This window comes from Mus caroli, unplaced genomic scaffold (genome assembly GCF_978045245.1).
Source record: "Mus caroli unplaced genomic scaffold, Mus_caroli_1 scaffold_3, whole genome shotgun sequence".
Lineage (NCBI taxonomy): Eukaryota > Metazoa > Chordata > Mammalia > Rodentia > Muridae > Mus > Mus caroli.
This window is the reverse complement of record NW_028227258.1, coordinates 2986711-3013208: the sequence shown is the minus strand read 5'-3', so window position 1 is coordinate 3013208 and position 26498 is coordinate 2986711. Positions and strand designations below refer to the sequence as shown.

The window sequence follows — 26498 nt, the reverse complement described above, 5'->3', positions numbered from 1 at the left end:
CACCCCTGCCCCATGACATCAGGAAAGTTAACTATTCTTTGTGGGATATTTTAAAGTCAGCATGATGGAGGATGGGGTAGAGGAAGGGATCAGCTGTCAAAGTGATCAGCAAGAGTATTTGATCACTATCTAGCAAAATCCATTATGGGACAAGCCTAAGGTTAAAGATGGTCTGCAGGTGTATGGGGAGGTCTATCTTGGGCTACATTGGACTCTTTCTTTTAAAAAAAAGTTGGAAAAAATGTGTGATGAAAGAATATAGCATTGCAGTCATTTTAATGAAGATATGTGAACATTTGTGACATTTAAAGTCCATCTCACAGGAGTCACAACAGCTGTGGATTCTTATCATTTCTCAAATGTTGAAATACTAAAAGAATGAAGTACATGGGGACACATATGCTATTTGTTGTGATTTGATTAGGCCTTTTATCTGTTGCTGTAATGGACAACTGTAACATGTTATATAACAATGTCAGAAAGCATCACAACATTGGCTGAAGCCCAGTTCCTGGTTGCAAGAGGCCAACTTAGGAAATATTTTGTTATCCTTAACCTGGTTTCAGTTATTGTTCAACTACAGATTTGTAAATGACCCTAGTACATTTTGTAACATGTTTGAATATATTACTTATATTATTTTGATATATCTGTGTGGCAGGGTATATATGTGTGTATGTGTTTATTAGTATCTGGATATAATTTATGCTTGTACTCATGTTTGAATGAGATTGTGCAGATGCGTGACAATCAGAGGTCCATGTCAATGTCTTCTTCTATTGCTCTCCGTGTCACCTTTGAGAGATTGTCTCTCTCTGAACATGGAGCATATCAGTTTCCTAGGTTCACTGGCCAGCAAACACTGTTGACCTTCCCTTCTCTGACTCTCTGGTATTATAATTATATACATAAGGTTCCCACAACCAGCATTCATAGACTCTTACATGGGTCCTGGGATGTGACCTCAGGTCCTAATGTTTATTTTGGAAGTTCTTTGCCTACTGAGCCATTTCCTCACTTCATCTTTTCTGTGTTAACTGGGAGGGCAGTATCTATACATATATGTATGTATATATAAATACATACATGTATATGCACATATACATACATTATGCATATATACATAATATTCACACACACAAAAATAAAAATAAAAATAATCTCCATGGCAGAAAATGAGGAGATTTCAAACCAGGTTAGCAGGTGAGTTAATTTTTGTTGCTGTCACAAAATGCCTGAGCTTGGCACTTTGTAAGAAAAGAGGTTGTATAGTTCAGACTTTTATTAGCTGAAAGCCAAAAATCAGAGTAATTGCTAATTAGTTTTGGTGACGTTTTCTTTGCTGAATTGAAAGATTGAGATAAATGTTAAGTGCACAGAAGTCTCAATCATGGTGGGTGTGTTAGCTTTGTGGGATATCCCATGATATACCACTCTCATGAGAACCAACTCATTCCTCTTCAGAGGCCACTTATATTTTTATTAGGGCTGACTCTTTTGCTGCTATCAATACATAAGGTTTTGGAAAGCAGACTATAGCAGTCAGGGGTGGTGGATGGCTAAATGCTGTCATTTTAAAGACAACCTAATGCTGGAATAGGAATAATGGGACCTGAGAACAGCTCACTGGTCAAAGTGCTTGCCTTGTAAGCAAGGAGATCTAAGTTCAACTCCAAGAACCATGTAATCATCTAGGCGCCATATAACACATCAGTAATACCAGTGATGGGAAGACAAACATAGATGAATCCCTGGAGGTTGGTGGTTATCCAGCTAGCCTACTTGGCAAACTTCAGGCCAGAGAACTGTTTCAAAAAACAGTATGAACTATGAAGTATGAATGAGAGCTGACATTGTCTTCTGACCTCTGCATACACATGCATGCATAAGAATAACAATATAGTAGTTATTCATGAGACATGTGATGTATGTGTCTCTTGATGAGGAGGGCAACAAAAGCCATTCGTGGTATTTTAATATCAAAGCTATTCTTTTACTCTTTTCAGCAAGATGGGGGTGTGCTCTGGATAGATCCATGGCCTTATGCAAAAAGGCAAGCACTCAGCTACTCAGAGGTTCTTATCCAAGGTCCTCAGAGCTCAAACGGTTGCTGGACATATTCTACATTGGTGTTCTGGGCATGGCTAGAAGATCATTTTTGACATAATCCACCAGGCAACAAATGCTGAGAACAAGTGAGCTGAAAATGTGGAGGTCACTGTGGAAGGCAGAAACCTTAGCTTCTGTAACCCCTTTTATTCTGTATGCTGTTGGTTGTCAAAGTAATGCGCAGACATCCAGTCCTGATATGAACCCAGCCATCTTGTCCTTGGAACATTTGTCAGAGCACATTCTTTCTCCCAAAAGACTATTTTGTTAAGAGTGTTGAAAGCAGACTAGAGAGATGGCTCAGTTAAGAGTGTGCACTGCCCATTTCAGTTTCCAGCAACCATGTCAGGAAGCTTGCCTGTAACTCCAACTCCAGAGAGTCCAATGTCCTCTGCTGCTGGCAACTGCTTTCACATGCAGGTACCTGCCTACACACACACACACACACCCCAACTTACAAACATACATAAACACACACACAAACAAACACAGAGAAATTATTAAAGATAAAAATCTTTCTAAAAAGAAATATGTTGAATTTTTCTTTCTTTTCATGAAATAGTCAAATATTTTTCCCCTCTCTGTTTCCCTCAATCAGCCCGTCTAGACACTCTTTTGTTTCTCAGATCCTGGAACAGAAAGCCATCTACACCTGGAACAATGTATAAATAATAAATAGTGATCCCTGTGTCCTTCAGGGGGAGGCTGAAAACTTTTATATTTTAATTGAGTTCTTCTGTTTGTGCTTTTGATGTTTTATTTATTGGGCTTTCTAGGAGGGACTTTTCTCTTTATGGTTGCCATTCTTGCTCAGACTTGAGATAGCTCCAGCCCTGTGCTGCCCTTGCTTTGAGATTTTTCTTTAATTTCTGTCAAATGTCGGAGCTGTGGAGGCTGGAGGGCACTAGGTTAATAAATTAAGGTATGAAAAATGCCACCTGCCACTTTTTTTTTCTTTTTTGCCTGTAATACAACATTCATCAATGGTTTGGGATAGGGAAATCACTTCAGTCACAGCTTCTACGCAGAAAATACTTATTTCCATGTTTTCCACTAATGGCCTTCTGATTTCAAGGTGCCATCAAACTATCCTGAAAGACATGAGATTTACACATAGTATCTGAAGTCATTTAAACATGAGACACAATGTCCTTTAGAGTGGGAGCCATCATGAGAGAGACAGAGAGAGAGACAGAGAGAGAGAGAGAGACAGAGAGAGACAGAGACAGAGACAGAGACAGAGACAGAGACAGAGACAGAGAAAGACATGCACAGTTTCTGGGATGGTCAGTGGAATGAGCTGCATGGCCTTGTCCTCCATGTAGGGTGAGCTGCAGTTTCCATGACTGTAAACCATGAACCATGAGACCTAGGAAGACTCCTGAAACCAATGCATCTTGGAAGCCTCTCTGCACTCTCTCCTAGAGACCTCATGAGGCATCGTTCAGAGCAATGACCACAGTGATGGAACAGGATACAGTGATTCTTTACCAAGCTTTCTTACCAAAGTCCACTTCCAGGAGATCCAGCACCCTCTTCTAGCCTACATGGGTACCATTCACATTCATGATACACAAATATATGCAAGCAAGACACTTATACACACAAAATAAAGTGCTAAGTTAAAAAGCAAAGGATTGTAGCTATAAGATCAATGTTAAACTGGTATTCTAATGACCTATTAATGAAGTATCTGTTTTTTGTGTGCAGTCATCACTGCATGTTCAAAGTCATGTTCTCTGGGGGTGCTCTGGAAGACTGGTACTGTCATATCTCAGTTGAGAAGGGTCTGATCTTCTCTGAAAATCTAACACTAGTGTAATGGAGATCTAGCTGAAAAGAGAGAGACAATAGTAGCTTGTTCTTCAATCACTTATAACCAAATAGACTTTTTGAGGCAAATGATGGGTTTCAAAAATGGAGACAGTGGACCCCTCCTCAGAGAGCCATCATAAACACAGGATGAGATCAGTGCAGTATAATCCATAGTGCATGGAGCATAGAGGAGAGCCTCTGACCTCCTTACAGAATGGCAGCTGAGTGACTCAGGCAACACCTGTGAGAAAACTCTGCTAATTAAGGCTGGATTTCACCATTGACAGGATAGTCTCTGGGCTTGGCTTAATGGGAGGCTCCCTTCTTTAGTGGGGCTTCCTCTTCTCTGACCTTGTCCAAGGAATTCTGAGCTCCAACAAAAGTGTCTACCTGAGGAATGTCACAATGCCTTAGTTAGATTACAGCATCCCTTTCCTTTCTCCGGATTAGAACCTGTTGATCTAGTACCTTAGATTCCTGAAATGCTTCCCCATGCTAATGGGACATTTGGGTACCCTAAACCCTCACCCAATGACCTTTGCCCATCCTAGATGTTCCTGACCTTAGTCTCCCAAAACTTATAACCCTTGAATCACCCAAGAAATGTTAATCTGCCTCCTGATAGCTGGTCCCAGTGTGGTCATTTGCCATATCTACTGTCAGGGCTTCTAAACCCCTTTGTCTGCATGGGTTGTATTGGCTAAGGATCCAGGAGGGCAAAAAGACCCACAAGCACCCACCCTTGAGGAAGCTAGTTGAGCCCTCTTTCCACACTCATTAGGCCAGGCCTGTCATGAGATCTAGGAAAGCAGAGGCTGAGAGCCAGTATGGCAGGCGAACAACAGATTGTATACCCAGTGTTAATTCTCTTCTCCTACTTATACACGTTTGTTTATTTATTTACTTTTTTGGTTCAGAATTCCTTTACTAAAGATTTTTAAGGGAGTTTAAAAACATTAAAGTTACAACTTGTATGTGTTTTTACAACCAAAAGAGGACTCACATCACACAATAATGACCCCCCCCCCAAAAAAAAACCATTGCTTATACTGAGAGACAAACAAGGTAATGTCACAGATTACATGCAGGTTGTCATAAAATATGCAAAACCGTAAAAGAAAAGATTTATTTAAAATATTAAGCTAGAGATATACAAATTAATTATTTTCCAGTGTTTTGCCCCTGTGTCTATAAACAATGAAATGCACCAGAGGATGTGGAGAGCATTTGATACTGGTGCAGAGGCAAAGGTTCCCATATCAATATACACAGATTCTCTTCATGGTGATCGGCTCTGTTTCACCCCATCCAGTGCCGTTCAGCCAACATCTCATTTGGTTAAAAAGAAAGATGGGGACAGCAATGATTACCAACATGAATTACTGTGGCTCCTTTAAACCTTAATGGCTACAGTTTACTCCTGTCTCCTCCATATTAAAACAAAAATAATTTCATGTTATGCTTGCAAATGATGACTTTTAAAATGTTAGCCATCTTTATCAGCATGAGTTATTCCTTCCACATTGCTTATTGTATCATGCTACTAAAGCTAATACTGGAGCAGTGCACAGGCCCATTCTCTGGTTCTCTTTGATGATGAAGATGCAGCAGGGAAGAGAACCTTCTCTGGGCATCTGGCGTGGGACCTGGGGGTTGAACTTCAACTTCACAAGGCCCTTGAGCACCAGACTATGTTCTAATACCTCCCTTCAAAGGGACTGAACGACACTACCATAAAGGAAAATGCACTTAACCACTGAGCTAAGAGGCTGCTCTCCCCTGGCCCTTGGTTCTACTCTGCACAAGGTATCCATTTGTATTGCCCTGTCTTCTGAATATGTGATTTTATCATCATGGCAACCCAGAAGCAAGTTACTACCAATATCCTCATGTCATAGAAGGAGAAACAAACTGAATCACTGAGAAATTAAGAAGCATGCTCAGGTTCTACAGATACTCTGTGTTGCTACTAAGAGCCCTTTGTGTCCATGTGTCCGTGTGTACGTGTGTATGTGTGTGTGTGTGTAAGAGAGACTGAGAGAGAGACAATGAGACAGAGACAGAGAGACAGAGACAGACAGACAGAGAGAGAGAGAGAGAGAGAGAGAGAGAGAGAGAGAGTCTGAAACAAGATTCCCAGCTAGTTTCAGTACAGAAGCCCCTATTAAAAAAATAAACAAACAAACAAAAAAACTCACAGATAGTCACCATCATGCAAATTCAAAACACAAGTAGGCCACAGAGAGACTTCTTAGCTTTTACCATTCAGCAACTATGATTCCCTCGATGACTTCTCCTCACTCTGATTCCAGGCTCCCTCCACTACTTTACTGGGGCCTGCACATGTTCATTTCTCTACAGAAATCTCCATCCTTTTCCTGTCCATATGTTCACTATTCTGTCCCCAGAGTGCTTTGCCCCTGGGAAGACTGTTTATCCTTTCTAGGGAAGGGCTTTTGTTTTCCATCTGCACATAGAAGACAGGTTTAATTAAAGTCCCTGTAGATTTTTCACCCTCAACATGCTTTCTTGCTGTGATTCTGCACAATCTGTCTTGAGGACCACACTGCTCTTTTCAATCTCACATGTACCCAAAACCCAGCTTCATAGTTGGTCTCAGTATGTTATATCATGGCCACTATATTTAGTGAAATATAAACTGTAGTACAATTATTACTCAAACACTCCTTTTATTAACTGCTACATTCAATGAGTTGTTGCGACATGCAACAGCTTTAGTACCTTCAGTAATAATTTTTTGAAATATAACATGAGTTGAGCAACAGACTCAGCACTAGTTATGGGCAACAACACCTGGGTTACAGGACCTCTGGGCTGTGTTAAACTATGCCTCCTGGGGGCTGGGATGATGGACCAATAGATATAGATCTCTCAGCTCCTACATGAACCCTGGGTGGGTTTGACAGCTACTGCCTACAATGCCAGCACTCAGAAGGCCAAGATGAGATTCCCCAGAGTGAATTAGCCACTAGACTACAGAATCCATGACCCAGACACTATGCTTCAGCATCTCATATAAGGAGCAGAGGCAGAGCAATCTGAGAAGATGCCCAATGTCAACTTCTACCCTACACACACACACACACACACACACACACACACACACACACACACTAGCAGGCAAGCCCTCTGGATATAAATAAACAGAAGAGAAAATGATGAAAACATACCATAAGGAGAAACTAAGAGAGGGGGATTCAACTTAAACATTCCTCTTTGTATTAATAAGTCAAAAAATCAATCTCTACTCTAGAACTTATAGTTATATGTCAGAATGTTGTACAATTATCCTTCCTAACTTACAAGTCATATTTTCAATGATAATGGCATACAGAAAGAAGCAAAAAACAATCATGAAGCAGGCATGAGACTGTCATGAAGCTTTCATGAAGCAAGCATGCTCTGTCTCTTTTATAAACCCATTAAGGGATCGTTCTTTTGAGAAATGAATCTCTCACACCATCTACAAGTAAGTGCATTTCTACAGAGTTTGGATTTTCTTGTCTTACCTGTAAGAACAACAGGGATACGCAGTACAGCGGCTAAACTGAACTTGGGAATAAAACCCTCAATCATGATCACACAATAGGCAGAATCTGGAAACAGACTGTTGGCACCTTGTCTTCCTTTGTTAATCATTGTGAGCATGGCAGATGGCCCTTGGCTATGATCCAGGGGAAGCCAGTGAAGGTTGTGGGGATGAGTTCTGTCTAATATCCTCATTTGGCATGTGTCTGCTGTGTTGATATTTAGATGGACAAATAAAAAGTGTCGTGTGTGTGTGTGTGTGTGTGTGTGTGTGTGTATGTGTGTGTGCATGCATGCACATTCTCGTGCACACACACACACACACACACACACTGTTGAATAGCATCTATGATTTAGAGGCTCTTGCAGAGAACCTAACCCTTGTTATGAAATTTGCATTAAAATGTGACTAGCAATATAATAAACAACTAGTTATTTATGTTATATCTAAGATCAGCAATTATATCACAAACTAAATTTGTGTACCCCAAGCTTCGGTTAGTGAAGTTTTATTAGACCGTAACCAACAGAAAACACTGGTCTGCATCTGTGAAGTCTGCTCGCCTCTGCATGCGGCGACAGGGAACAGTATGCAGGAAATTCATGAGGAGTGCAATGCTAGAGATGGAGTTCTCTTGACAAGCCACTGAGCATGTAAAGACTTTGTAAACCATGACACAGGCAAGATAGCATTTAGGAAAGAACACCCACATAACTGCAGGCTCATAGCTCTGAGACAGGGGAGTTCTCTGAGTATTATATATCCAGAAGAAAGTCTAGTGTCCCTGGTACAGAGAAGGGAAGAAAGCAGAGGAACAAGGATGAGGTAGAGGGGGTCCAATTTTCGCAGCAGCAGCTTGTGCGCCATCATAGTTTCTTGGTTTCATGTTGCCATGGTGCTGTGCAGCCATTGAAGGGAGGGAGGTGTCCAGCTGATACATGGCTTATGTGCAATAGAGTGCTCTAGTGCAGAAGGAGGAAGGAGGCCTGACGCAGTGTGAGACTTTGTAGTAAAAATCCAAGCGATCCAGTTTCTGCATGATGCTGCCTGGAGAATAGAAGCCCAAGTAATGAGTAATGCTACATCTGGATACATTTTTAGTGAACAGTTACAGAAAGACAAATTGCAGAAATAACTCAATGCTACTTTTATTCAGTTGGGCTACCTAAATCATGCCATTTTGAATGTGATGATTTTTATGTTAATACAGTATATCTAGTATCAAAATATCTTTTCTATACTTGCATGTATATACACAAGTGGCTGGATTAGCCATCAGGTGTTTCTAATCAGGGTTTTGAAGTGCTTTAATTGTTCATTTATTCCCCTTATGGAGCATGGGATTGCAACTTCCATTGTGAGACTTGAGCAGCCTGGGAATGTGTGTGTGTGTGTGTGTGTGTGTGTGTGTGTGTGTGAATGAGCTCAGTTCTTTTAGGTTCTTTCCTTTTCTTCAGTTATCACTGAGAACTTCAGCAACTTGAAGCAAACATCTCCATCACTACCACGGATTAGCAGAGTTTCACTATAAAAATTTTCCTTTCGAACCTACAACCTTTGGGTTTCTCATGATGGGTTCACAGATGCGCTACACAAACACTTGACTCTGTAGGCAGCCTAACTATCTTGTATAGAAGATTCATAGGTTTTAATGTTTACCATCAAGGATTACTGGAAACTTCATTTTGAGCATCAGGATCCTGAATTTCAGAAAAAAAAAACTGTTTTAAAATAAAATGTAAAGGGAGAGTATGGTCTTCTATCCTGAGAAACTGGAGGATATCTCAGCTGTGCTCTCCAGACTTCAACTCTGAGTGATCCTCCTGCCATCAGTTGTGTTTGTACTGCCACACGGCAATTGTGAGGTTGCTTCAGTCATACACTGGGGAAATGCTTAGAAAGATGATACACAGCCACAAGAATGTGGAAACCAAGAGTAACTCTTGGTTGTAGAGAGCTGTGAGAAAACAAAACAAAACGAAACAAAACAAAAACAAAAACAAAACTGTCAAACTTGGTGCCTTAGAGTACAACTCAGGAGAAAGATTCTGGTAAAACTTGCCTGTTTTCCAAGAAATAAGGAAGAAGGCTTCACCCACAAAGCTTAGTAACCCATCAATTAGTTTCTCTAGAAATTACAGGGTGGTGGAGAGCTTTATAAATATTTGAGACACACTGAGGATATATACTCTGTGAAAACTAAGCTTCACAGAGATGGTATGTCATTACCAAAAGATAAACAGATAAACAGTCATCCCATGTATCTCTATACAGCTCTATAAATTATACATTTTTTTCATAAAATTATCTGATGAACCCAAGGGAATCTGTGGATCACGATATTTTCTGCATGAGGAATTGATGTGTCAGGGAGTTTAGGGATAGCTGGAGGCTGAGTCTTATAACCCAACTCTTGAAAACCCCACTGTCAGATAATTTCCAATACTGTGTCCCCTTTTGTGTCAGAGAAGCCTGTTATGGAAATATTCAGTACTATATCTTTGGAACTACTCAGAAGCCATGGGTTAGCTATGCCTCTGACCCTCTGCCGTTGTTTCTAGTCATCCTTGGATATTGTGCCAGCTCTGCCCACTTTACAACTTGGGAAAATGCTTTTGCATCTGGGGTGGTGGACGGTGGGGGAGGATTACAACTCCCTCCTTTTAAAGACTATCTTTATTGATCTTTTGATAATTACAAACACGTAAGGAATGCATCATGATTATGTGAGCCTCAACTCTTCCTCCCACTCCCATAGGGGCCCCCGGGATTCCCTCTCTACTTCATGGTCCTTTCCTATTTTGTTCTGTTTTGTTCTTGTAACCCATTGAGTATAATTAGTTCTGCTTGTTGGCCTGTTGGTTTGCCTTGTTGGCTTGATCATGTGCTGGTGGCCACAGCTGCTGTCAGTTAGTGACCATCTTATGTCCACAGAACAATATCTCACAGCACTCCTGCCCATCCTCCAGCCCCTGCTAGGATATTTTATTTATTTACATTTCAAATGTTATCCACTTTCCCAATTCCCCCACACCAGAATACCCCTATCTCATCTCCCCTCCTCCTGCTTCTTTGAGGGTACTGCCCCACCTACCCACCCCCACTGAGGAGACCCTGAATAATTCCAACATAGCCAAAGCATGGGACAAAGACCTGAACAAAAAACACACGAAGATAGAGGTCTTAAAGAGGAAATGTATACCAACCACCAAACCCATATTGCATTTGCCAGCCAGATTTTCCTGACAGGACCCTGATATAGCTATCTCCTGTGAGGCTATGCCACGTGCCTGGCAAATACAGAAGTGGATGCTCACAGTCATCTATTGGATGGAACAAAGGGCCCCTAAAGAAGGAGCTAGAGAAAGTACCCAAGGAGCTGAAGGGGTCTGTAACCCTATAGGAGGAACAACAATATGAACTAACCAGTATCCCCAGAGCTCGTGTCTCTAGCTGCATATGTACCAGAGGATGGCCTAGGAGGCCATCAATCGGAGGAGAGGCCCTTGATCTTGCAAAGATCATATGCCCCAGTACAGGGGAATGCCAGGGCCAGGAAGCAGGAGTGGGTGGGTTGGGGAGCAGGGCGGGAGAGGGTATAGGGGACTTTCGGGATAGCATTTGAAATGTAAATGAAGAAAATATCTAATTTAAAAAATGAGGAAATGTATACAAACTGTGGAGCAGAGACAGCCATCCAGAAAATACTGATACTTCTTAAACATCAGCCTTTGTTCTGCCCCAGCTTAGTTTCAGGCAGAGAGGCTTGTAGGATTGGACAGGAGAAGCTGTCCTGAGCTGAAGGTGCGACCAGTATTTGGAGCTATGAAGCACCTCTGAGGCTTGGAATTGGTGCTGTGAGAGCTGGGTACTCAGTTAGGGCTCCTTATTACACATTGAGGTGCAGGAACTGTGAATCATTCCTGCAGGAGGCTCCTGGAATTCCATCTTGTAACTTCAGACAATTCTCCTTATCTTTAAAGCAGTGATTTTTTTTTCCATGGTGGCATAAGTATTACCTGTGTCCTCTAAAACACTTAGAGGACCTTAACAGAAAAGTATAATGCTAATTTAAGAGAGCATTATTAATTTCAAGACTGTTAAAAATGAATAATTCAGAGCTGTGGGTACTGTACCATAAAGATGATTGGTATAATCAAAATCACAACCTTATTGTTCTTAACACATTCAGGTCCCCAGCATTAAGCATCTTTTCAATTAATTTTTCAGCATTTTTCAAATGTCAATACACATATCTTAAAAGAGGCTTTTTATTTTTTTTCCTTTGGAGGTTAAATGGTTGTGGCGGCTTCCTCCAGAGTGGAGTTGGCTATTTCTGCTTCATAAATCAACTGCTTTTCTTCTAGGACCAAAGGAGTCCCCAGATTCATTTATTTAATTTTAAAAAAGAACAAAACCAAAAATATTATTGAGAGTCTTCCAAGTAGTTTCACCCATGGATGAAAAATGAAGTTCCATCAAGGGCTGCCAGGGAAAGCCAGATATTATCCAAATGTTGTTTCTCAGCAATTGTGTATCGATTGAGTAACTTGGTCTGCTTTCTGATGGCTGCTCCTCGCTAGGAGGAACTTGGCAAGTCTCGGATTTGCACAGAGGAAAATATACTACACCCAAGTCACATCTTTCGATAGGGAATTAATGCAAGGAAAGCCACTTCTAGAATTTGTGTGTGTTTAAGTTTGCATTCACTTGGGAGGATTTAAAGGTAAGTGTACAGGATCCTGGGTCCAAGCTCCAGAACACTGTGGGATCCGGAATTCATAAAGGAGTCCCTTACTGCTCTGCAACAATTGTTGGAGCTTAGTGCCAGTAAACACAGTCTATGGCAACTCCTACATGGATATTTAATAATATAATTCCCCCCAGAGCCTGATAGTTTATGCCTATAATCCAAACATTCAGAGACTGCTGTGGGAGGATTCTCCCAGGACAAAGGCTATCCTAGGCTGCATCATGAGTTCTGGGTTATCCTAGAATACAGAGTGAGTACACAATTCAAAGAAAATTAACTCTTAAAATTTCCTGACTGACTAAATTATATATGTTATTGAGTTTCATGTATATTTAATCTCTCCTAAATATCAAATGATAGGTAGAAATATAGAGCTTGTGTGCTGTGCATGTATGCTTTTATTTAGTTTAATAAATTATAATTCATCTGGAGTAAGATGAATTTATCCTAGGCATTATTATCAATTTTGATAATTTAAAGATTAATATAATCTTTGAAATACAGAAACTCCAAGTTAGAAGTAACTCTAGAACCCACAAGGGAGATGATTAATAGTCAAGAAGTTCACACACTAAATGTAGCAATAAGGGCACAGTGAAACTGCCCACACATGTTATATGAATAGTTAAGGAAACTTTCATAAGAGAAACAAGACCTGTGACATATTTTAATGGATGGGTAGGAGTTCTCCAGGCTAACAAGAATGGGCCAAAGCAGAATGAACAGAAGGTTTAACTGCAAAGGTCCAAGGATAGACCAGCTTTCCAAGAAAGCATCCCAGGGATCATCATATCCTCACCTCCTCTCAACAGCTCCAGATTTGACACAGTTGCTGAGGGATCAGTTCACCAGTTCAGCTCCTGCTTAGCCAACTCTGCACACGTGACTACTACTCCTGCATTCACGTAGCACACTGCAATGCTAGCATCTAGCTTATCAAGAATTCATGTCCAGAGATGAAAGGAGCCTTTGGTAGTTTTCGTAAAGAAATTTCATTTAACAAACCTATTTGTTTTCTTGTACAAAGTCATAAGCCTTTTGGATCTGGCTGGTTTGGCACATTCAGAAACACAAGGAATGAACTGAAAAGAACCAAGAGAGAGTGTTAGCCATCTGTCTTCTATAAAGCATATTCCTATTATTTGTTTAAGCCACTCCAAGTGAATTAAGTGTTTGGGGTGTTACATGCCTTCTAGAACATTCAAGACAGAATCTGGATGGAGTACATCCCATTACAGTGGACATGAAATCTCAACATCGCTGTGTCTCTAGATGTGTTCTACACAAAGCTTGTGATTCTCGAAGTTATCATTCAGCAAAGTCACCGTATTCCCGAGCCTTAGTTCATATGGAATAACTAGCAAGATAATGGGACTATCAGAGAAATCGTAACACTCTGGATTTGGAAACGGCAAATCATCCTGAGTAGGGTCTTTGAAAACGCAGCACATAGTTCATGCATATTCCTCAAGTTTACCCCGATAAGCATCTACCAAGGACAGCGTGTTTGCAAAGCTCTGCAGCTACATGAACAGACACATTTTCATCTCAGTCCTGGAGATTCACACTTTATTATTATTGATTAATACTGACAAATATCTCAGAGAGGTCAGCATAGATTTACCATGACTCGCAATTACTGGAAATTTCCTCAAGTTAACACTCAAAACTATGCCCCAAAGAAAAACCCCTGCTCATTCATTCCCTGAGAGGATGTAATGGAACTCTTACATTCACATCAAGGATGAAAAGGAGACAGACTGTGGGTGCGGTGTAACCCTGCCTTTATGTGGCTAAACTCAGTGGTCACAAAACAAAGCAAGAAGACTTGAGTATAGGAAATGGATCCTTAGGGAGGAGGGATGGAAGTCAGGGGAGCACAAACAGAAAGCATCAAACACATCTATGAAATTGTAAAATATTGAATCTGCTTAAGTTTCTAAAAGGAGGCAGCAATGCCAGATCTCTGCTTTGTGCTATTTTGGGCTTCTCATCTTCACACCATCCCTCCTACAGGAACTTTATCATTTAGACTAATTATCTGTATTTCCCTCTCAAGCATTTCTCAGAAGCTGCTTTCAGGACACCGCTTTCTCTGGCTATGCTTACCTCTTACCTGGCCACTTATCAGTTCCTCTGTGATCTCATCTAGCCTGTGCAGGAGCCACACTCCTGAAAACACCTATGCCTTCATGCTGAACAGTCATGCAACAACCATTGTCAAGAACCCAGTTGGACCAGGTTGGCAACAAAATGAGCAAATCAGGTAATGTAAGGCAGTGGAGAATAGCTGAGCTACTCTAAGGGAGGTTAATTCAAGCTTATTACTCTTGTATTGAGTTATTGCAAAACATATTTAAGAATTTTTTTTAAATTTTCTAATTTCTCAAAGTCATTTAGAGCATACAAAATACATAGATGTTTGTGGTCTATATGTAGCTGAACGTGGAAGCCAGGCTGCCAGCTATGGACTCAGGTTTATGTCCTAGACTATTGGCTGTTGCTTAGATTTCAAAAAAAAAAAAAAAAAAAATCAACGTCCAGCATCTGTTTCAACATTTCTCCCTCCCCTGACCCCAGTATTACTTGATCCCAGTTTCTTGACCCACAGATTCTTGTGCACAGAGCCTGATAAAATGTTATTGAGTGAAATTAACACAATATATGACTTTAACATTTTCTGTCTTCTGATATAAGGCTGTGTACTTTGTCTAAATATAGTAAAATATTAATTAAAATAAAATTCATTTTAAAGAAATATCTGCATCTTCAGCTCCTGCTTACTAATGATAGATGAAAGTTTTATTATAATCCATCAACACTGTTCCCTAAGTTATTTAGAAACTTGATTTAGAAATTTAGAAATGTTTTTCTAAAATATTAAGAAGGAAAATAAATAAATAAATTTCATTTGGTCAGGAAATAAACCCAGGCTGATGGGTGTGGGTGGTAATGTCAGATGCAAAACAATCCCCATGGTAACACATTGCATAAAAACATTTTGTTCAAACCAGGATGCCTTGCTGTGCTTTGTAGCTTCCTGCCAAAGCCTCCTTTGCTGCCATGCAGATGGTCAGCCTATCTGTTAGGAAGTCTCCCTTCTCCTCAGGAGAAAAGATCTGCACTTGCAGAGACCCCAGACATCAGGCTCATCTCCAGCCCCCAGGGACAAACTGAGGTTCTGGTTGTTCCTCGGGCCAGGAACACCTCCCAAAACCTGGACTCACAAGTTATTTTAAACTGTATCCTAAGCGTTTTTGAAATCTCAGTCTGCAGTCTTCAGCATGGGGTTCATTTTAAAGTATACTTTACACAGTAAAAGTCCTCTAATTATTGACGTGAACTTTACTCCAGATACTACCAAGATTATTCCCTCTAGGTGCCCTCAAGTCAAACTGCCAAAATCTCCAAATGTATGGCCAAATGCCAAACTTTCCCATGTTGCTGACAGAGAGACAGAGTGACAGAGAGAGGGAGAGGGGGAGGGGGAGGGGGAGAGAGGGGGGGGAGAGAGGAGAGAGAGGAGAGGAGAGAATCATTATAAAAGCAAACACATGGGAGTTAAAAATAAATGTATGTTATTTGGCTCTGCTCTGGCATGAATGAGGTAAATAAGTTACATATATGCATCTGCCTGTGAGCTCCGTAAGAGCTTCTGTGTACAGAGTGCTCCAGCTGGGGAGAGTGGGAGTTTGTTTTGTACAATTAGGAAGTTCTCTGCTAAGGCAGAGTATTGCCAGTATTCTCATCAGACACAAATAAATGGTCCACATGCATTGCAGCTGATGAGGAGTAGATTGACTCAGCTCTTCTTCTTGGTTTGCTGATGTCAGAATGTCTTGTTCCACAGAATGGATATGTTCAAATCTTTGTCAACTGAGATGTATCAAGTGTTCCTCAGTGCTGTCTTGGGAGCCATACTGCTGGCCTTAATCATGAGATCAGCTGTACCCAGTTATGAGAGTCCATCATCGACATGCAAACTGATGTCTTTGTCTCCTCCCCTGGACCCTCACCACCCAGAATATAACTTCTCTTACCGACTATTTGCACTCATTCCTTCCAAATTACATATGATCCTGAGTCTCAGAGAAAGGCTCAGGTGTACATGCTGGGAAAGGATATGGGATGAGGCTCCATCTATGTGGCTGTGTGGAAACCAACACCCATGCTGTCTGCAGATCTTCCACTGGAGCTATGTGGGCTCACTCATATTCCTGCCCATAAACCCTTACCCATGCTCTGAAACTAAGCTCAAGGTGGACTCTGGTGGCATCCCTCATTGCTTTGTAGTTGGGGCCATATCAGGAGGGGTTAAATGTTGTTTATGTTACCCCGGAGAGAACAAGAAATTCTGTGAAATGATCTAAACAGACATAATAAGGTCACAGTATTGTTCCCTGTGGGAGTTGTCTGTTATTGGCTTTATTCTGTAGATAAAACATATGTCCTGCCCTAAGTGTCAGGGGATTTGTTGGCGCTAAAAGTCAAGAGGAGGAGAAGGAAGGATGTGGAGACAATGAAGTAGAGTTCACTTTCTGAGAGAGGAATAAGTGTGAAAGGGATATGGTGGGTGAGATGTACCCCAGGGTGTAGACTTTCTGACTATGAGCATTTCACAAAAGCTCAGTTGTGGAAACCTCAACTGTATGCCTGATTTCTGAAAGGAGCTTTAAGGGAGCAGGACTCTGCCCACAGGAATGAAATTGTAGCTTTCTAAGGGGACCAGTGGTCCTTCAGTGCACTGGTGAATTGTGCTAGGGTACAGCAGATGGCAGCAGAAGGAGTGGCCTCTTCAGACACCAAACCTGACATTACCTTGATCTTGCACTTCTTGGATTTCAGAACTGTGAGAGATGTGTTATTTGCAAAGTGTTCCAAGTATTTTGTTATAACAGGCCAAAGAGATTATGAAGTGTACGGTACTAAAGAAACATAGACAGCTAACTAGTCTGTGTGAATATCTGAGGTTCTTCAGGGATGTGTGATACAGTGACAAGAGAGAGAAGTGCATTAGAAATAGGAAGTGAGGACTGTAGAGACAGATTGATGGTGAAGAACATTTGCTGCTTGTCTTAGTCAGGGTTTCTATTCCTGCACAAACATCATGACCAAGAAGCAAGTTGGGGAGAAAATTATTTATTCAGTTTAAACTTCCACATTGCTGTTCATCACCAAAGGAACTCAGAACTGGAATTCAAGCAGGTCAGGAAGCAGGAGCTGATGCAGAGGCCATGGAAGGATGTTACTTACTGGTGTGCTTCCCCTGCCTTACTCAGCTTTCTTTCTTTTTTTGTTTTGTTTTGTTTTTTGTTTTCTTTGTTTTGTTTTATTTATTTATTTATTTTTAATTAAGTATTTTCTTTACTTACATTTCAAATGCTATCCTAAAAGTCCCTTAGACCCTCCCCACCCCCACTCCCCTACCCACCCACTCCCACTTCTTGGCCCTGGCATTTCCCCCGTACTAAGGCATATAAAGTTTGCAAGACCAAGGGGCCTCTCTTCCCAATGATGACTGACTAGGCCATCTTCTGATACATATGCAGCTAGAGACATGAGAACCCAAGAGTACCAACCCAGGGATGGCACCACCCACAATGGGCCCTAAATCACTAAATTAGAAAATGCCATATAGCTGGATCTCGTGGAGACATTTCCTCAACTGAGGCTCCTTTCTCTGTGATAACTCCAGCGTGTGTCAAGTTGACACACAAAGCCAGCCAATACAAAGGATCAAAGTTCAGTTCCCAGCACCCACTTAGGGAAGTTCATTCTGGCATCCATGAGCAACACACACACACACACACACACTCCCCAGATACATATAAACATACTTTTAAAATGAAAAAACAAAGTATTTAATATGAATAAATAAGAAATAGTTGTCTGCCTCATTTATTAGTCAAGGTTACCCCTCTTGGAAAAGAAGCATGAATGCAGTCTTCTATAGCCAGACTTGTGGCTTGGGTCATTATGTGTGTGTTTGCATTTGTAGCTCAAAACACAAACCATACATCTGTTTAAGATCCTAAGAATCCTTGTTGATTGGATAGACAAGGCTTATGAGACTCTTCATTTGTGAGTACTGAAAACCATCTCTATGAGAAGAGCTTGTATCAGCAAGGATGGCCATTCCTTCCACACAGCCCTACCTCCAAAGAAAGCTAGAGAGAAAGAAGAAAGCACACATTTAACTTCCAGCACTGTAGCAAAAACAATCAGGCTGTGGGCCCCAAGAGGCTAAGGTGTTGCCCAAATGTGGACTTTGGCCTTTTTGTCATGAAAATTGAGTCAGCTTCATCTCTTTGTACCACAGTTTCCTCACTTGCTGACCAACAGGTGATAAGAATGCCTATTCCACAGAGTGGGTCTGTGAGATTGTCAAATGTTGGGTAGTTACAGTAGAGTATGGCATACAGTGAATGCCGGACACACATTATTTATCATCATTGTACTTAGTTTTGGTGGGAAGAAATGAAGAAACTCCGGAGTCTTGTTTCCCCTGTGCTATGATGAGCACGATAACACAGGGTTTCATTTCTTATATGCTCTTCCAGACCTCCTTTGCTCAGATTTTATAACACTAATTCTCTCTTCAATTATTTTCTAATGTGATTATTGTTTATAGCTTCCTATTCGTATACAATATGATTTTATGGGGTGAAATTTATTTTGTGCAAATATATGAAATCATGTCATTAATTACCACAGCACAGAAAAGAAAATAAGCTACCCCCTCTGAATGTTATTCGGAAATTAACACAGTACATGTTCCTCCATGGTTGAATACTCTGCAATTAAAATAATGTGATTATTTCCTAAGAACAATTTTCATTAAAATTTATTTGAATAAAATGTCCATTCTATAGTATTCTTAAAAGTAAACCTTTATCTGACTTGAATTATAGGTACTCACATTTTAAAAATTGTGCTTGTTTGTTTGTTGTTGGTTGGTTGGTTGGTTGGTTGGTTCATTTGGAGAAATTTTCCTTCTATAACCCACGGTGGTCTGAAACTCACATGTAGCCCCAGGATACTCCGGAAGTCATGGTAATTTTGTCTGTTTCCCATGCACTGTGACTGCAGGCATATGTTGTGATGCTATGTTGGAGAAAAAATTGTGATAGCCATTTTCCAACCCTTATAAGCCACCATGAGATGTCAAAAGAACTGTCAAGGAACTTCTTGATTCTAGTCTACCTTAAAGCATGGCTCCTTATTTTTGGATCCCTGCTAGTTTGTATTGAATGTGAAGGCAGAATTCAAACTGTTTTGAAGATGGTTAAATGCAGAAGGATGCTCTCATGGCTTCCTTCAGAGATCCCCCCCTCATCCTAAAAGCCTTCCTGAGACCTGAGGTTTTGATCATTGAGCTCTGATTGCTAAGATTGGCTTCAAAATGTCCAGTTGTGGCAAAGAAAGTGGCTCTTTAACCATAAGTAAAATTGACTTTGATTTTGTAACTTGCCCTTGCCCTTTAGAGAACATTAAACCACTACAAAATCAAGGGACCCCAGTTCGTACACAGTGTTGTGACTCAAACCCAAGTGTTCACAAGGGAAGGCTGCTGCCTAAAGCCCTGGCAATCTCTGCCTTTCCCCCACTGAGGTGTTACATCTTTCTGAGAGCTGGTTATGTCCATGGTTCTCATTAGTTTGATGAATGGTATAATTCTAATAGAGGCCACCACCTGACATTTGGGGAGAAGTACATGGCAGGTAATTTTTTAAAATACTGAACCTGTCCCCTTAGCCCCATTCCAATCCCCATAGAAAGAGTGACAACTACAGAGGGAACTCATCAGAGAAGACAACCTGACAGCCTCTTCCCTCCCTCCCCAGTTCAATTAAAAAGATGGCCTGACTTTGGGGAGAAACTGAAGCAAGGCAGTAAGAGGCTGTTCACAGTCTCCGCACAGTGCCACAGCCGCCACTTCAAACTCTGAATCTCCTGTCAATTAGACAGGTCCTACTTCCAGCAGAATATTGGGCTAACAGAATGCTGTCGTCCCTTCTAGGTTTCCAAGTTGTCTTTCCAATTAGATAAACAATAAGGTGTGAAAATAGGTCAATTTCAAACTTTTTAAATGTCAAATGAAAATGTATATAAAGAAGTTTCTGGAGTTTCCAGGTTGGCTTTGGACTGCACCAATGAGATTCCCCTTGCTTCTTTTGGACTTAAACTGGTTTTGAGAGTTTCTGTTCTTGGTGGCTGTCATCTCTTTGGCCATCCCCGAGTGTCATTGAGACTTCAGGGTCTTTTATTCCAAGAACACATAGAAGGTTCACAGCCAGCCATGGGTTGTAGGTCATTTGGTATAAGAGTGTTAAAATCACCTTATTTGTCACCATTTCAGGACTCAGGAGACAATGTCCCCAGCACTTGATCTCCTACTGTCCTATAGTAATCTAGCAGTCTCCCTAGCCAGCCACAGGTTTCCTGTTTGCTTCTTCACACTTACCTTGCTTGTTTGGATTTTCACTCTGGTGTTCTAGTCCTGCATCAGAGGCAATTTCCTCCCAAGATTAGAAAACCCATGTTTACATCCTGTAGGACAGGCCTTTGCCTGTTCCTCAGCCACAGCAGCATTACCTCAGCTAGGAGCCTCTACAGAAGCCCTCTAGGGCAGGTGTGTCCTCTAACAGAGTGAGTTTCCTAATGTACAGCACTAAACCATGCCTGGTGTGTGCAGCTGGTGGAGAGTCAAGGCAATGCTGCAGTTGTTTTCTCTTTAAAACATGGCAAATAATTTCACTTTTTTTTAAAGTTCAAAAAATAGTGGTATTGTGCTGGGTTTCAGAAAATGCAATAATCCTGTATCTCACAAATGACAACAAGGTCATTTCATATTTAGCTTAACAGTATAATTCAGTATTCTAGAATATCATCTTGTTGGTTACAAAGCATCAGTCTGTAAATACTGCAGCCCTGTGTCCTGAGTTACCAGAGGGTTATTGTGGCTATAGAGTGACCAGAAGGTAAGACACACCCTGGAATTCAAATGGCAGACTTACTTTACCTTGGCGGGTATCTGATGATGTATAAACTTGCTCCATGCTATAGGTAATAGTTAGAGATAGAGCAACACTTTTAGTATTTTTATATGAAGTTTCTAATGATGCTGTGAGTAAAATGCATTTAAGAAAGAGTTAAAATTGAAATATACACTTACTGATGTAGACCAAAATAAAGTTAGAACATATTAGGAAAATTTTATTACCTACAATAAAATATTTTTCCATTTTTAAACACATTCCTATGTGTTTTTCTGTTTGGTTAAGTTCTAAAACTCAAGGGGCTGAACAACTCCTCAGAAAAAATAGTCCATCTTCTTTTTCAGGAAAGCAGACATTGAAAGATAAATGTTATCCATGACTGTTCTGTGGTGCATCTCGAATTGAGCAAAGGGGAAAGGACTCATTTCTCTTCACAAGAATCAGCAGGGGCCGGCTTCCATAACTTTCCATTTTACTCTGTTCTGCCATCTAAGGAATCAGACCAGTCGCTGTCTGGTTTCCAAACTGACAACAGGAGGTCCTTGCGAAGTGTGCGGAGGGAAGGAAGGGCAGAGCTCTGTGGTTAGTGATGTGTTTGTTAGTTTTCTCATTTTCTTGGCAAATATCCAAAAACTGAAATAAAATTAAAAAATCAGTGTAAGGAAGGAAGGGTTTGCTTTTGCTCATATTTGAGGATTCAGTTCCTGTGTGGATAAAGGCTTGGCAAGAGAAGCATCTACCTGCTCAGCTCACTCTGCATCTGTACCCAGGCAGCCAAGAGATTAATTGTGCAGCTGAACTTGGTTCTGTCATGTTTCTTTTTGATTTAGTCTAGGGCGGAAGCCCATGGGGTGCTGCTGTCCACATTCAGAGTGCATCTTCCCATCTTGACAATGAATATTAACCATTACAAATGGCAACTTCCTGTGGAATTTCTCAAGAAGCAACTGCCTGCAATAAATCACACAATGGAAACCAGCAATCAGATATAGAGTAAAAGTCAAATAATTTTGATTTATTCCTGAATTCAATGTTGTCTCTACTGCCTCTCATAGTCTTAGCTTCTTCAATCAAGTGAGAGAATACTAGTGACTATTTCAAAACAATTTAGGGAGAGTCTTAAAGCTTTATTCTTTGTCTTATAAGAATAGCTGGGAGCTGTTGCAGTTATTGAAAAAATGAAACAGATAAAAGTCCCTAAACTAGGTGGCGTGGGGGGCTGGAACATTACCTGGAAAGGCGTCTAACAGCAAGAACTGTAGTCCTATAGTGTGGGATGCTGAGTGTAATGTGTATGTTCATGTTGGCCCTGTTTTTTTTTTTTTTTTTTTTTGGTTTTTCGAGACATGTTAGCCCTGTTAAGTGGGTATTTTGTTTGTACTCTGCAGATGAGGAACCCCAGGCCTTGAGGGATTGTTTATGCTTAGAATAGTTCCTTAGAGCCAAGAGTTTTTACTGACTGTATGGATAGATAGATAGATAGATAGATAACATATATATACATATATCTGTGTGTATGTGTATATATACATATTATATATATATATATACAAATACATATATATAGATATATTTTGTATATATTTGTATGTATGTGTATGTATGTGTATATATATAAGGATAGTAAATGAGGAAATATTTGTAAGTCAGCACAAGACTTGATACAATTCTATTCATTGAATGAATGTACCAAATCCAAGTGTGAGTTACATCTTTAAGAGCTATTCCTTGAACGCTACAATTATCATCACTAATTCATGTGCCCACCCAATGGAGACACCCTGTTTACTGAACATGAGATAAGGTTGAAGATTAACTACAGAAAGAGAAGAGTAATCATGTTTGTTTACCTTGCCAAGGATTCCTCAGTGTCCCTTCAGATGTTTCAGATAGAGGATGGATTGACTGCTGGGCAGAGTGTACCATTCCAGGTCTGACCCTTACAGGTTTCTCAGCTTCCTCATGCAAATGGAGACATCAGTCCCTACTTCAAAGCAACCAACCATGTGAGAACTTTAAAAGCATACTCTTTATGTCATAAAAACAAACTGATTGGGTAATATTATCCATCATAACTGGCTAATGAACCAGATAAATGTCCTACCTGGTTGATCTCATTTAAACCCTTGTTCTTTCCACTATTTGGTTACACAGGACTTGACAGTTAGGATTCTACCAAGAAACAGAACCAGTTGTGCCTGCATATATTCAGAAAGATTTTTGGTTATTGGGCACCTGATTATAAAGGCTGGCTTCTAGCTGGCTGGAGACTTAGGAGAGTTCCTGCACTTGTCAAAGCTCCTGTACTTGTCAGCAGTTCAGAGATCTATCAAGTTCTTTCTAGAGCAGGGTGTCAGTCTCTTGTTTTGGTCAGACTTTCATGTCACCAGCATGGGGAGCATGTATGCTATTCAAAATCTACCCATGTGATTTTCATCCAACACACTCTTTCTAGAAACATCTGAACTATTCCACAAAACATGTAGTCTACAAAGCCCAGCTAAGCTGAGCTAGCAAATTAACTATTGCAGGTTTGTTGCTGGTGCCAACCTACGTATGATCTTCTAAATTCCCTGGTGCTTTTTAGAGCTCATTCCATGTATTTTAGTAGAGTGCACATTCTTCAACTAAAGTAAGCTGTGAATACACGATCATTTGTCTTTCAATACAACATAAAAGAAAGACAAAGCCTTTGTTGCCCTATACGAAATAACAAAGACACATATGTGTCACTGAAGAGAGAGCTTCTACTCCTCTGAAGGTCTTCAGCACAGAGTGAACTATTAGAAATATATTCTTTAGTTGAGCTATGTAAAAGTACCGAGTTTTAACATTGTGTAATTATATGACGATTGTGAAAGTCTTTGAATGCTATAGAGGCAAATCCCTATCAAACTTGTATCCATTAATGATATTTTATGCACTATGCATAATCCAGTAACTGTCAACACAGTGTATCCTCCATATCTTAAATCAGGCATTATAGAGAAGCTCAACCCAGATGCTTCTAGAACCCTTCCCTAAAGCAAGCGCTTCCAGGAATTATATTTACAGAAAAGAGAAATCCACTCTGGAGATAATACACATAATCACATTTGCTAAAAATGGAAAAGCCTCATTACATTCTTGTTTGGTATCTTTTTACATCATCACCTGCAGCTAAATTCTGTTGCTGTTTCTCTAATACCAGTAGGGAGAAATCTCCAGTAAGAATCTCAGAAAATAGCGGCCTTATTTTGCAGACTAATTATGTAACTTGAGTTTCAGAGTCTCCTTCAAAGAACAATACAGAGCTCTAGGAATGTTGCAGAGGATACACTGTAAAGAGGCTCTCCAAATAGATCATCTTTGAGAATAGATCTCTTTTTCAGAAATGTGGCTGGAGTTTCCATTTCGAGAAGAGTTTAAATGCTATGGTTGAAATCAAATCCTCCGAATTATTTTCTAACAATATGGTGAATTCTGTGAAAGTAGCAGCCCATGTGGCATGTCACAATCATTTCCTTCCATTCAAGACAGAGTGTGCTGCTTTCATTTTGTTTCCCATGATTTTAATTATTACTCTTCTTTAGGTTCTTTTGACCTCACTGACTTATTTGTGAAATATTGTCACAGCCAAGTCATGTTCTTTCTCACCCAACTACATGTGCCCTTTTCAGTCTTCTCTGGTGTTTCTGTGTGTTTCTTCCATCCATCAGATGGACATCTAACCAATGAGAAGTCTGTTAAGATACAAATCTGAAGCTGGGCGTGGTGGCCCACGCCTTTAATCCCAGCACTCGGGAGGCAGAGGCAGGCGGATTTCTGAGTTCGAGGCCAGCCTGGTCTACAAAGTGAGTTCCAGGACAGCCAGGGCTATACAGAGAAACCCTGTCTCGAAAAACCAAAAAGAAAAAAAAAAGATACAAATCTGTCTGTGGTATTTAGCCTTTCAAACCTGCTTGAGCAGCCACCAGAGTTGTTCTAGGTAATATTAATTATAAGGCTTTCAAATTCCTTTTAGATTTTAGTTGTTTTGGTTTTTAACAGTTTGCATTTTCTTCAACCCTATTATAGAATACCAGATCAACTACATTAGCTATTGAAAATTTATTATTATTGAAACCAATTTTAATTCTACCTCAGCCTTTATTGAATCAATTTAATAAAACATTGGCCTTTAAATTCAAGATTAAATCTTGTTTGATTAATTTCAAGCCATTTTTCAAGCTATTTGTACAATTACATGATATCTTTTCACTTGATATTCTATCTCATCTGAGAATTTAATTAATGTTCTTAACAGACCAACTGCATACCATATGTGAATACACTTAACACAGTAGATTTGAGGACCCTAAGAACAAAAGAAAACACACATACCCACTACCATAAACTCTCAGTATTACTTTGCCTGCAGCCCCATGCCACATAACCTTCTGCTATGACCTCAGTTATTCCCACTGGACTCCTCAGTTTCCTGGATGATAAATGTTCTTACTTTACTCAAAGCTAAGAGGTCTTTACTAACACAGCAATGTTTCAGTAGCAGTAGCAGCAGCAGCAGCAGCAGCAGCAGCAGCAGCAGCAGCAGCAGCAGTAGTAGTAGAGCACACATTCTTCTACAGAAATAGTTTATTTATAGTTTCATTACTAATTCTCAAGAGTCTGTAGCCCTCTGTTTTCAACACACTTGCAGTTTAATAATAATTTATACTTCATTTAGCCTCTGTGTGCTCCTGTTTTCTTCTAGTTGTGTTTCTCCTGGATTATTATTAATTGTGCCATGCAAATTTATTACTTGAAAATTTAGGCTATTTCTAAAAAGCATATATTTATGCTCATCCTGATGACATTCTTTTACAGCATATAGTTTATATACGCCTTTTAGGTGAAAGAAAAATAGATTCTTTAAATTGAAAACTGACAAATTCTCATAAATGTACTTCATGTTATGTGAAGAGGCAGGGCATTATCTAGACTATAAATTCTTTAGAAGAATAAGCACCATCAGCCTTATCCAGCAGACATGGGAGACATTCTTATTTTAGAACATTAGACTCTGAGATCCTCTTTTTTAAAAGATTTTATTTATTATATGTCAGTACACTGTAGCTGTCTTCAGATCTCATTACAGATGGTTGTGAGCCACAATGTGGTTGTTGGGATTTGAACTCAGGACTTCCAGAACAGCAGTCAGTGCTTGTAACCACCGAGCAATCTCACCAGCCTCCTAAACTTTTTTGTTTTGATTTGTTTTGTTTTGTTTTGTTTGTTTTGTTTTTTCGAGGAA

General features: G+C 40.2%; 1 protein-coding gene across 1 annotated transcript in view; it reads left to right on the top strand.

Moving 5' to 3' along the window:
• Positions 1 to 26498, top strand: part of Negr1 (neuronal growth regulator 1) — a 750157-nt gene that overhangs the window by 349972 nt on the left and 373687 nt on the right. The gene's annotated exons all lie outside the window — the stretch shown is intronic.